This window comes from Oryctolagus cuniculus, chromosome 5 (genome assembly GCF_964237555.1).
Source record: "Oryctolagus cuniculus chromosome 5, mOryCun1.1, whole genome shotgun sequence".
NCBI lineage: Eukaryota > Metazoa > Chordata > Mammalia > Lagomorpha > Leporidae > Oryctolagus > Oryctolagus cuniculus.
Genome location: NC_091436.1, coordinates 35792097 through 35803834, shown reverse-complemented (window position 1 = coordinate 35803834; position 11738 = coordinate 35792097). Strand labels below are relative to the sequence as shown.

The window sequence follows — 11738 nt, the reverse complement described above, 5'->3', positions numbered from 1 at the left end:
TTGATCTTCTCTATATAAAGATAATTGAAAATGAATATTAATGAAGAATGGGATGGGAGAGGGAGTGGGAGATGGGATGGTTTGCTCGTGGGAGGGTGGTATGCTGGGGAAAACCGCTATAATCCAAAAGTTGTACTTTTGAAATTTATATTTATTAAATGAAAGTTTAAAAAAATCTAGCATTCCTAAAGTTACTGTTGAAGAAGGTTCAAGGGTATGAACTGGACTTGTGAAAGCAAACAGTGCCAGTTAGGTAGTGGAATTTTGCAAAGTCAAAATAAAAATTCTGGTGGCATTGGGATATCTGACAATGTGATGTCTGACAATGAAGTTCAGGATTAGCCTATGCCCACCTTATAAATTCCTCAGATGCTGGCCCAAGTGAGAGCTGCATGAGACTCTCCTGTGTGGGAGATTTTTTTTTTTTTTTTTTGACAGGCTGAGTGGACAGTGAGAGAGAGAGACAGAGAGAAAGGTCTTCCTTTGCCATTGGTTCACCCTCCAATGGCCGCCGCGGCTGGCGTGCTGTGGCCCGCGCACCACGCTGATCCGATGGCAGGAGCCAGGTACTTATCCTGGTCTCCCATGGAATGCAGGGCCCAAGTACCTGTCATCAGATTCCTGAACTCCAGACTCAGAGATTTTGACCAAATAGCGAGATTTAGAACCACCAGTAGAGCCTTCAGCAGACATAATGGCATAAAGGAGGCAGTCAAGTTTAAAGAACGGCATAAATCAATGCCAATGCTGTTATGAGATGTAAAGAGATAGCGGCAGCTGCACTTCACAGCATCATGCTTAACTAACTTGAGTGGAGTAGAAAAATGTGGAACAGGATGAGTATCATGGAACAAAAGTCTAAGCCCCTGTTGGGACTCTCACAATCCCTATCGGAGCACCTAGAATCAAATCTCCCATCTTTTTCTGATCCGCTTCCTGCTCATATACCTGGGAGGCAGCAGGTGAAGGCCCAGGGACTTGAGTCCCTGACAACCATGCATGAGATCTGAATAGAGCTTCAGGATCCTGGATTTGACCTAGCTCAGCCCTGGCTTTTACAGAGATTTGGGAAGTGAACCAGAAGACACAGGATCTCTCTCTCTCTCTCTCTCTCTCTCTCTCTCACTCACTCACTGTCACTCATTCTCCTTCAAATAAACCAAAATAAATAAATACTTTTTAATAAAAATTAAAAAGGAAAGGAGATGAAATGAAGTTTCCCAGGTCAACAATGAGTGAGACTGGAAAAGGGAGTAGGACAAACACTTCATTCCTCTGTCCTCTGCCTTTTGTTCTATTCAGCTCATCAACTCACAGGATAACACACTCCCACAATGGGGAGGGCAATGGACTTCACTGAATCCGCTGATTCCAATGATTGTCTTACCAGAAACACCCTCACAGATACCTACTCAGAAATACCGTTTAATCTGGGCACCCTGTGGCCCAGTCAAGTTGACACATAAAATGAATCATTGCAAGCACTCTTCAATTGCAAGCATTATCAGACTCCAGAGGGTACTATTTTGAGAAGGATCAGCTTTAGGCAAAGCTGTTGTCACTGAATCATGGTTATTACCTAAAATTAAATCCAGAAAATGTTTCACTAAGATTGAAGAATTTACAAATTAACAGATTCCCATTCCTTTATCCTCTTTCTGATGTGATTCCTTATTCTATTGATAGTTCTAATTCCCAAACAGTCCCTAATTTCATGCACTGGTCTTGATGTGAGGTGAAATAAAAGGTGTATGTTTGCTGGGTTTCTTTATTTCCAGTTGGCATTGCTGTTTTCTGTGGCAAAGCTGTGTCTACAAGTACTTCATGCTTTCCTGTAAAGTTCTATTTCTTAGGATAGCTGTCGTGAGCTCTGTTGGGCCATTTTCCTCTTAAGTGGGGAAGCAACTGAAAAAGGCATTTGGAGAGTTGATATGTCCTGGGGTAAATGCCAGTAAGTGGTCTGGGAGTACCCATAGTGGTCAGAGAGCTCACACCATGGAGGAAATACCATAGGGTGCCCCACACACTGGATCATAAAGTGGAGAGTAATATTTAAAGGCTTCTAGTTGTATGCTTAAGAGACTGGGAGGAAAATACCTCTATATGAAACTGCGAGGCCATCTCCTGAGGGAATTCAAAGTCACTGCAGTGCAATGATCTAACTGAAAAATTTACAATCCTTCCAATACATTACACTGCCTCCGACTACACTCCTTTCCTTTGAGATTTTTAATACCTGTCAATACTCATAAGTAGAAATGATTGTAGTAAATATCATCTATTTATTGTATTTTTGAGATGGAAGGCTGATTTAAATAGTATTTATTTAAAGTATACTATTTGGGGTGATTTGAGATGGCACAAAAATTCCAAGGGTGTTGGGGTGGATTCATTCTGAGAGGAGGAGTGTGGTGGGGGCAAGAGGTGTGGAGTCACCACACAGGCCCCAGGAGTTGGGTGAAAGCAGGCCAGAGGCGACCAGCCCCCACGCTCATTTATTTCAGTTGGTACAGCAGCTTAAATAGCCAAGGCAGCCAATCCAGTCAAGGGGCAGTTCATGCCCTAACCAATCACAGCCTGTTGCCAGGCAGTTTCTGAAGCCATCCAATCACATCCTGTTGCCAGGCAGGTTCTGTTGCCAGGTGGGTTTCGGAGCCATTCCTGAGTAACTGATGCTGGCTTGCCAGCAGCCATCTTGGTATGGCCTTCTCATTCCATCACAGAAGGAGACATGATTTTTCAATCTATACTTTAAACATTTGGCATTTTCCTCTTGGTGTTGGTTTTCTTTGAGAAAATCTTTTTCAGGAAGACCAGCTGCTTTTAGTCACATTGTGTAAAACAGAATCTATAAGTATGTGCAAACAGAATCTGTAAGTATGTAAAACTGAATCTATAAGTATGTACAAACACTATTGCATTTCACCATTCTTGCTGAATCCTTTATTCTTATGCAAATCATGCCAAAAGGAATCAATGAGACACTACCAGGCAAATATCCAAATACTCATCATCCATGTTGGCTAACCTAGAGACTTCATTTTCTTCTGGTATGAATAGCCCAAATGGGAAACAAATAATCCTATGTGTTCTAACTTTCTGAATGTTCAGAATTACTGTCTTAGGTCCATGCTAAATGCGAGGTCATCACTCCACATTTCTTTAAAAAGTTCACCTTGGAAAACTTCTAAAAAAAAAAAAAAACTACTAGGGAGGATGTGGATAAAGAGTTATCAGTATAAAATAAAATATAGGATGCTACGACAAAAATTTTAAAAATTTTGAACATAAATGTGTCCTAAATATTGATTTGGGCACATTTACACTAAAACTAAATTTATTATTTAGCTGGAATTAAAATTTAACTGGGCTGTCTCTTTTTATTTGGTAGATCTGGCAATCCTAAATTACAAGAGACAAAATTTACATGTTTTAGTTTCAGCTACAATAAAATTAAGAAATTCATTGGAAAATATTTTTTTTTCTGAACAGAGGTTGCTTACAGTGTATCGTGATACTTCATACCAACTTTGACCTCGTGGACAGCTTTCTACCAGATTCTGAACTGACAGTGATAGCATCTGATGGCCTGCATAGAGCCTTTGTTAGTCATCAGGTATGAATGTGTTCCAGTATCTCCCAACAATGTCTGAAATAAAATCAGCCACTGTCTTATGAGTTGAAAGGGTGCTTTTTTCTTTGTTATTACCCAAAACATCCAGTCCCTACTTCCTACTTTTTGTTTTATGACAATCAGCATATGTTACTTTTTGTTCCATATAATAATGGTTTTGATCACTTATCACAAGGCATTTTGTTTTTCAAGACACCAGCAGAATACCAATGTAAACAGTTTTCAGATACAAAACAATACAGATAAGAATTTTGTAGGAATGAAAACACTCTTAGAGAATGGACACTTTAAAGTCTTGGAAAATGTCAAATTGTTTTCCAAAATTGTTGCATTTATGCTCCCACCAACAATTTTTGAGTTCATTGCTAGGGCCAGCACTAGGTAAAAGGTAATAGGTAAAGCTACCACCTGCAGTGCCAGCATCCCATAAGGACAGGGGTTCAAGTCTCAGCTGCTCTATTTCCAATCCATTTCCCTGCTGATGGCCTGGAAAAGCAGCAGATGATGGTCTAAGTGCTTGGGACCCTGAACCAACATAGAGGACCCAGAGGAAGCTCTTGGCTCCTGGCTTTGGCCTGGCCTAGCGTTGGCTGTTGTAGCCATTCGGGAAATGAACCGGCTGATGGAGGATCTCTCTCTCTCTCTCTCTCTCTCTCTCTCTCTCTCTCTCTCTTCTCTCTCTCTCTCTCTCTCTCTCCTCCCTCCCCGTAACTCTTTCAAACAAATAAATAAATCTTTAAAAGAATTAAAAGGCAACTTTTTATGTATTTTGGGTGCTAATCCTTTGGCAAACAAAAAACAGTGCAACTATGTTCTACCAGTTTGTTGTTTTCCTTTTCACATTCTATAGAATCTCTCTAAATTTTATTTTATTTGATAGACAGACATAGCAACTCTCATTCACTGGTTCACTTCCTAAATACCTACAATAGCCAGGGCTGGCCAGGCCAAAGAGAGAAGCCCAGAACGCAATCTAAGTCTCCCACTTGGGTGGTAGGAACCCAAATGCTTGAGCCATCACCTGCTGCTTTCAGAATGCACATTAGAAGGAAGCTGGAATTGAGAGTGGAGCTGAGGCTAAAACCCAGGCATTCTAGTATAGGATGCAGGAGTCCCAACCACTGGCTTAACTGCTATGCCAAATACTTGCCCCTGTACAGTATCTTTTGATAATGGAATTCTCGTTTTTAATATTGATGAATCTGTAGATGTTTTCTTTTTCAGTTTGCACTTTAGCTATCTTATTTTTTTTCCTTTGCAAAGGTTGCTTTACAAATTGACTAATATAGCCTTCAAAAATTCATAAAGCTTTCTTTTTCACCTAAATTAATTATTCATCTGAAATTTGTTTTATATTTATGTCACAAATTATGGATCTTGTTAATCTTTGCCTGGATATGGATAATCATCTAGATTCTTTTCATTTATTGAGTCTTTTCCCCAGTGTTGTTCAAGCTGGGTGATATATGAAGTTCCCATGTATGCACAAGTCTGCGCTGGTTGCCAGTGTATTATCCTTGCCCAATGTATTTAGTTTTACATTACTAAAATAAAATACCTGAGGCAAGCTACTTACAAAGAGGATTAGTTAGCTCACAGTTTTGGAGGCTGAAAATCCAAATGATGAAGACTCTGGCAGGTCCCTCCTCCTTGGCTGCATCACAGTGCAGGTTGCAATGGCAGGAGAACATGGGGGAGCAATGGTGACCTCTCAAACAAGAAACCAGAGAGACTGGGCGGGGCCAGGCTCAAGGTGGGAGACTAACCAGCATCCACAACTTTAAAGGACACACCCCCAGGGGAACTAAGGACATTGGTTAGGCTTCACCTCCTGAAGGTCTCATCTAGCAACACAGAGGAGACCAAGCTCCAACACAGGGACACTTGGGGGATAAGCCACATCCATATCACATAACATGCTTTACTTTGAAAATTGCCTGACTTTATTCAAAATTATACTGTTATTTCTTCCTTGACTATATTTGACTTTTTGGTTCTGCTATTATTTATGTTTGAAATCAGCATGGGGGGCCCGGCGCTGTGGTGCAGGGGGTTAATGCCCCAACCTGAAATGCCAGCATCCCATGAGGGCGCCGGTCCGAGACCTGGCTGCTCCACTTCCAATCTAGCTCTCTTCTACGGCCCGGGAAAGCAGTGGAAGATGGTCCAAGTCCTTTGGCCCCTCACCTGCATGGGAGACCTGGAAGAAGCTCCTGGCTCCTGGCTTTGGATCGGCGCAGCTCCAGTCATTGTGTCCATCTGGGGAGTGAACCAGCGGATGGAAGACCTCTCTCTCTCTCTGACTCTCCTTCTCTCTCTGTGTGTAACTCTGAATTTCAAAATAAATAAATAAATCTTTAAAAAAAAAAAGAAATCAACATAGGGTTTTAATTGGAAATAAGTTCAATATCTAGATTATGAGGGCATAATTGATATCTCCCACTACTAAGTTTTCCTACTCATAAGAATGTTTTCTCTATCTTTTAAACCTTTTTTTAATGTCTTAAATTAAAGCTAACAATTTTCTCCACAATGATCTTATATATGTTTTATTAGATTTATTCTTAGGTACATTAAATATTATTAAAAATAATAATTTCTCTAAAATTGTTTTCTTGGGCTGGCGTTGTGAAATAGTGTATAAGATGCTGCCTACAACACCTGCTTTCCATATGAGTGCTGATTTGTGTCCTGGGTGCTTCACCTCTGATCAAGCTCACTGCAAACGTCCTGAGAAAAACAGTGGAAGATGGCCCAAGTGCTTGGTCCCCTGCCACCTGTGTAGGAGACCTTCTATTACTACTCTTTTAGTGTCTATGGCATTTTTTAAATAAAAATTGTCCACATTTAATCAATTTGTTTTCTCTTTTCAAGTAATTATAGATATTCAGAATACATTGTGAGGATGTTTTCTCAGCCCATCTGATAGTCTATTCTTCTATTCTTTTAGTTCTTTATTTTTAGTCTCATATATTTAAAAAGGGCAATTTTGTAGTCAAATTCTGTATAGATCGCTTGTGTCATTCATATTTGCATGTCAGACTTGTCCCCTGGGAACAGTCATGTTCTTCCTAAGGTTAAGTTTGTTCTTTAGCTGCTCCTCTAGAGAAGCCCAGCAGTAATAAATGTCCTTAACTTCAGTGTAAGACATTCTTATAGACCCTTCATAAATTTCTACATTTCTGGGTAATTCTCTATAGACTTCAAATATATTATGTTATCTTCTAGGTATTGTTCTTTCTATTGAGAAACCAGCCTAGCTTCCATTCCTTCATAAGCAATCTCTTTTTCTTGAAATTCTATTTTTTTATGATTTGCTCAAGACTGGATTCCTTTTTGTGCGTCTTACTTGGAATGTGTATTACTTGGAATTCATTGAATTTCCTTAATCTGCAACTTTTTCATTAATCATAGAATGTCTTAAATATTGCTTTTCTTTTTTTTGATATTCCATCATTTATTATTAATAAATAACATATGCAAATATATTAATAAATAATAAATGCAAATTAAAACTATAATATAGCTATACATCAGTCAGAATGGCTAAAATAAATCTATCAATAACATCAAATGCTGGTAATAGAAGGAAATTTAACCTCTCATACATTGTTTTTTTTTTCTAACTTTTATTTAATGAATATAGGTTTCCAAAGTACAGCTTATGGATTACATTGGCTTCCCCCCGCCCCAGTGACTTCCCTCCCACCCGCAACCCTCCCCTTTCCCGCTCTCTCTCCCCTTCCATTCATATCAAGATTCATTTTCAATTTTCTTTATATACAGAAGATCAGTTTAGTATACATTAAGTAAAGATTTCAACAGTTTGCACCCACATAGAAACACAAAGTGAAAAACACTGTTTGAGTACTCGTTATAGCATTAAATCTCATGAGTGAGATTCCAGTGGAAAGAACAGGTCTTCAAAGAAGGAGGTACCTTTCTCTGAAGGGAGGAGAGAACTTCCACTTTGACTATGACCTTGTCTAAATAAGATCAGAGTCGGTGAACTCAAAAGGCTTCCATAGCCTTGGAAACTCAGGACTGGAGCATAGGGAGATTACTGATGCCATAAACAGGAGTGTCAATTTGTAAAGTCAACAACAGGAGTCACTGTGCACTTACTCCTCATGTAGGACCTCTGTCCTTAATATGCTGCAAATATTGCTTTTCATTTATTGCCTTTTACACATTTTCCTCACTTTCTCATCCTGGAATTCCAAACAGGTGCTTCATATTCTCAGCGTACCTTATATGCCTTTTCAGCTACTTTTAATATTTTCTCTCTCTGTTCTACAAATCAGATAATTTCTTATTCCGATTCACTACATCTCTCTTCAACTATGTCAACTCTTTTCTTTAGCCTGATCATTGAGAACTACTATTAATTATTTTATGTTTCACTTACAGTAGTTTTATTGGTTGTTTCTGTCCCCAAATATTCCTGAACATTTGAGATAGTCAGTTATTCTTTTGACAACCATGTTACACCTTTTAAAATACACATTACACAACGCATTTTATAATACCTAAGACTATAGTCTTGGTACATTTTATTCTTTTGAAACTGGGACCTCATACATGCAGCACTTTACAGAAGCAATTTTGTGGCCCTCATTTAGTATGCATTCCCCCTAAGAAGATAAAGTTTTGCTTCTGTCAGGTGGCCAGAGGCACTAGCAATCCAGGAGCAATTTAAACTAAATTTTCATCTTGGGGTTTTTGGACCACACAAAGAGAATGATTCTGGCCCAGAACCTGAGTAATGCCTTGCTTGTGGTTAAAAAAAAAAAATGTTTCAGGAAAAGCTTCCCCCCACCTCTATGCACAGCCAAAGTTGTTAGTTTTTCTCTTTTTTGTGGTACTTTTTCTAGTTCATTCTTTACTAAAAAAGTTGCCTTCTGAAGGTGCTGGCATCACGACGGCATCTATAATTAGCCTTCCTTCCTTGAGCAGTCTACAGTCTGTATGATCTACATTCCACTCACTTGGTTCATTGAAATAAAACTGGGTCAATCTGGGTCCCACTGGGCACGTGTCCAATTTAATGCTATAATGCAGCTCTGGATTTATGTTTTCTTGCTCCTTTTGGCCTTTATGAATACCCCTCCTTCATTTCTTGCCAAAATAGTTAAGCATTTAAAAAGATGTTTCTTAAAATTTATACAGAAATTTTAATATTTTTGTATGAGGTATTTTGTTTGTTTTAAGGATATCTAATGTGTATATTATCAGAAATTAATATCCAGATTTCATCCAGGCACATAACTTAATAAGTAACATTTTAAAAATTAGCTAAAGGTACTTTCATGTTATAATTTCAAGAGATATGAAAGAAGGGTTACTAAATCAGCTTCCCACTCACACTTTGCTGCTCAAATAATACATTAGAAGATCTATTCTTTCCATGTCTAAAGCTAATTTTGCTGTAAATATTTTTGTCTACTTTGTGAATTTACTTTTTTAGAAGTGCATACAAAATTCAGAATGAACTCTGTGTCCTCAATTCACTTAATTGTGTAATATGAAAATGTTATCTTATGATGAAAATTAATTTATTTTTCGATCCACTCATGAGAATTTTCATCTTTTAGTTTAGTGGTAGTGCTGGAGGAGACTGTAGCCATTAATAATCAAGATCTATTCAGTTAGGGCTGCCAAGTCACTTGATGTACCACATTCCCAAACTTTTGAGTAAGAAAAATCATTCACTATTTTTATATAAATTATGCTTTCCATTCAAAATTTATCTGATAATTCTTTTACATGAATTTTTAAATAAACTTTCAATCTCAAGGTGCATACATATTAATAATTGTATGTAGTTTACTGTGCTCCTTAAGACAGAGGAATGGAATGGGCATTTAGCTTAGGGGTTAAGATGCTGGTTAAAAATTAGGATGCCCATATCCCACATCAGGTTACCTGGATTTGATATCCAGCTCAAGCTCCTGACACTAGTAGCTTCCCTAGCTTAAGTAGTTGGTTTCCTAATACCCACATGGGAAATCTGGATTGAGTTCCTCCCTTTGCCCTGGCCCAGTCTTGGCAGTTGCGGGCATTTGGGGTGTGAATCAGCAAATGGGAGCTCTTTTTAAGTGCCTTCCTGCCTATCAAATAAAAAGAAATAGAAGAAAGAACAAAAAGTAGGTAAAAATTTTTAACAAAATGAAATGCAAATTAAATGCTTTCCAAAATTTAAGACCAGGAGTAGAGCAATCATTGAAAAGGTAGGGGAGTAAAAGACAACTTTTGCATTTGAATTTCGTTTCTCCCATGCATAGTAAGAAAAATTCTGCCAGTTGAACTGATCTGATGCAATCATGTACTTTTTGTACTTACTTTTTTTTTTTTTTTTAGAATTATTTTATTTATTTAAGAGTCAGAGTTACACAGAGAGAGGAGAGACAGAGAGAGAGAGAGAGAGGTCTTCCATTCCACCAGTTCACTCCCCAAATGACCACGACGGCCAGAGCTGAACCAAAGCCAGGAGCCAAGAGCTTCTTCCAGGTCTCCCATCTGGGTGCAAGGGCATAAGGACTTGGGCCATCTTCTACTGCTTCCCCAGTACAGAGAAGAGAGCTGGTTTGGAAGAGGTGCAGCCCGTACTCGAACTGGCACCCATATGGGATGCCACAGCGCCAGCCCCGGTACTTACTTTTACCTACTAACTTGGGGCCCTTTTTAACTAGATCTTGTTATTGCATCCAAAGCAATTATATGTTGATTCAAAATACATTTCCATCTTTAAAACATAAATATAAATGCATTTTCTTATGTGTTTTGACTGGACAATCTAGAAAGATACTTCTGGTTATATAGGTATTTCCTTAAGGAATTTTTTTTTTTAATTTTGATACAACTTTATGCATTTAAATATATACAAATTTGGGAACTTGGTGATTCTCCCCCCTCCACCTCCCTCCCATTCATACAACCATCATGCTTAATTATGTACTGTCCTTGGAGCTTTTTTATCACCTGTTAAAATACAGATAAAACATAACCTTTGAAATCTTATTCCCTAAAAGTATGAGTAGAATTAGCTCTCTCTGAATAATATTGAGGGAGGAGGAAGGGGTATATTTGTGTCTGTGTTTAAATTTCGATAGGGGTTATTTTTAGAATAATGATTACAGATGAGTTGATATTTGTAGTTAATGTTTCATTTTTCCCCTGCAGGCAGATTCTTTTCCAATAGCTAAAAGCAAACTTCTTCTCTGAAAGCCAATGTATTCAATCTCTAATATAATGGCTGGATTAAACAAGTGTTTTAAAAGTGAGATAATTTTCTTCTACATAATTTGTTTTTATTTGAGAGGGGGCGGGATTCCCATTTGATTGTTCCCTGAGGGTCAGGCTGAAGCCAGGAGCCTGCAACTCAATCCAGGAGTCCCTTGTTGATGACAGGAATTCAACTACTTGGGCCATCACTGCTGCCTCACAAAGTCTGCATTAACAGGAAGCAGGAGTCAGGAGCTAGAGCTAAGTACTGAAGCCACATGTGGCCATATGGGATGCAAGTATCTTAATTGGCTTCCAGCACTCACCTTGGTTTTCTTCATTTAAAAGGTAATGTGGGGTGCTTACTTTGGCAGCACATATACTAAAATTCGAACAATACAGAGAAGATTAGTATGGCCCCTGTGCAAGGATGACATTTAAATTCATGAAATGTTCCATATTTTCATATGACCCAGCCATCCCACTCCTGGAAATTTACACAAAGGAAATGGAATCAACATATGAGAGAGTTATCTGTACCTCCATGTTCATAGCAGCTCAACTCACAATAGCTAAGATATGGAATCAACCCAGATGTCTATCAACTAATGAGTGGCCAAATAAATGTGATATATATATATATCAAATTTATTTATTTATATATTTTATTTATAGATAAATATGATGGAATACTAGCAAAACATAAAAAATAATTAATCTTCTCTTTTGCAACAAAATGGATGCAACTGGAGGTCATCATGCTTAGTGAAATAAGCCAGACCCAAAAAGATAAATATCATGTTTTCTTTGATTTATGGTGACTAATATAGAGAGTACAAAAAATGTAATGTATTTGAGTGAAATTGACATCTTGAGCTTT

The 11738-nt window shown here is 38.1% G+C and overlaps 1 non-coding gene across 1 annotated transcript; it reads left to right on the top strand.

Moving 5' to 3' along the window:
- The first annotated feature begins 11216 nt into the window (after window positions 1-11216).
- LOC127493315 (U6 spliceosomal RNA) lies at window positions 11217-11323 on the top strand. Its single transcript, XR_007923374.1, has one exon. It is a non-coding gene; the product is annotated as a U6 spliceosomal RNA (small nuclear RNA).
- Window positions 11324-11738: the final 415 nt, after the last annotated feature.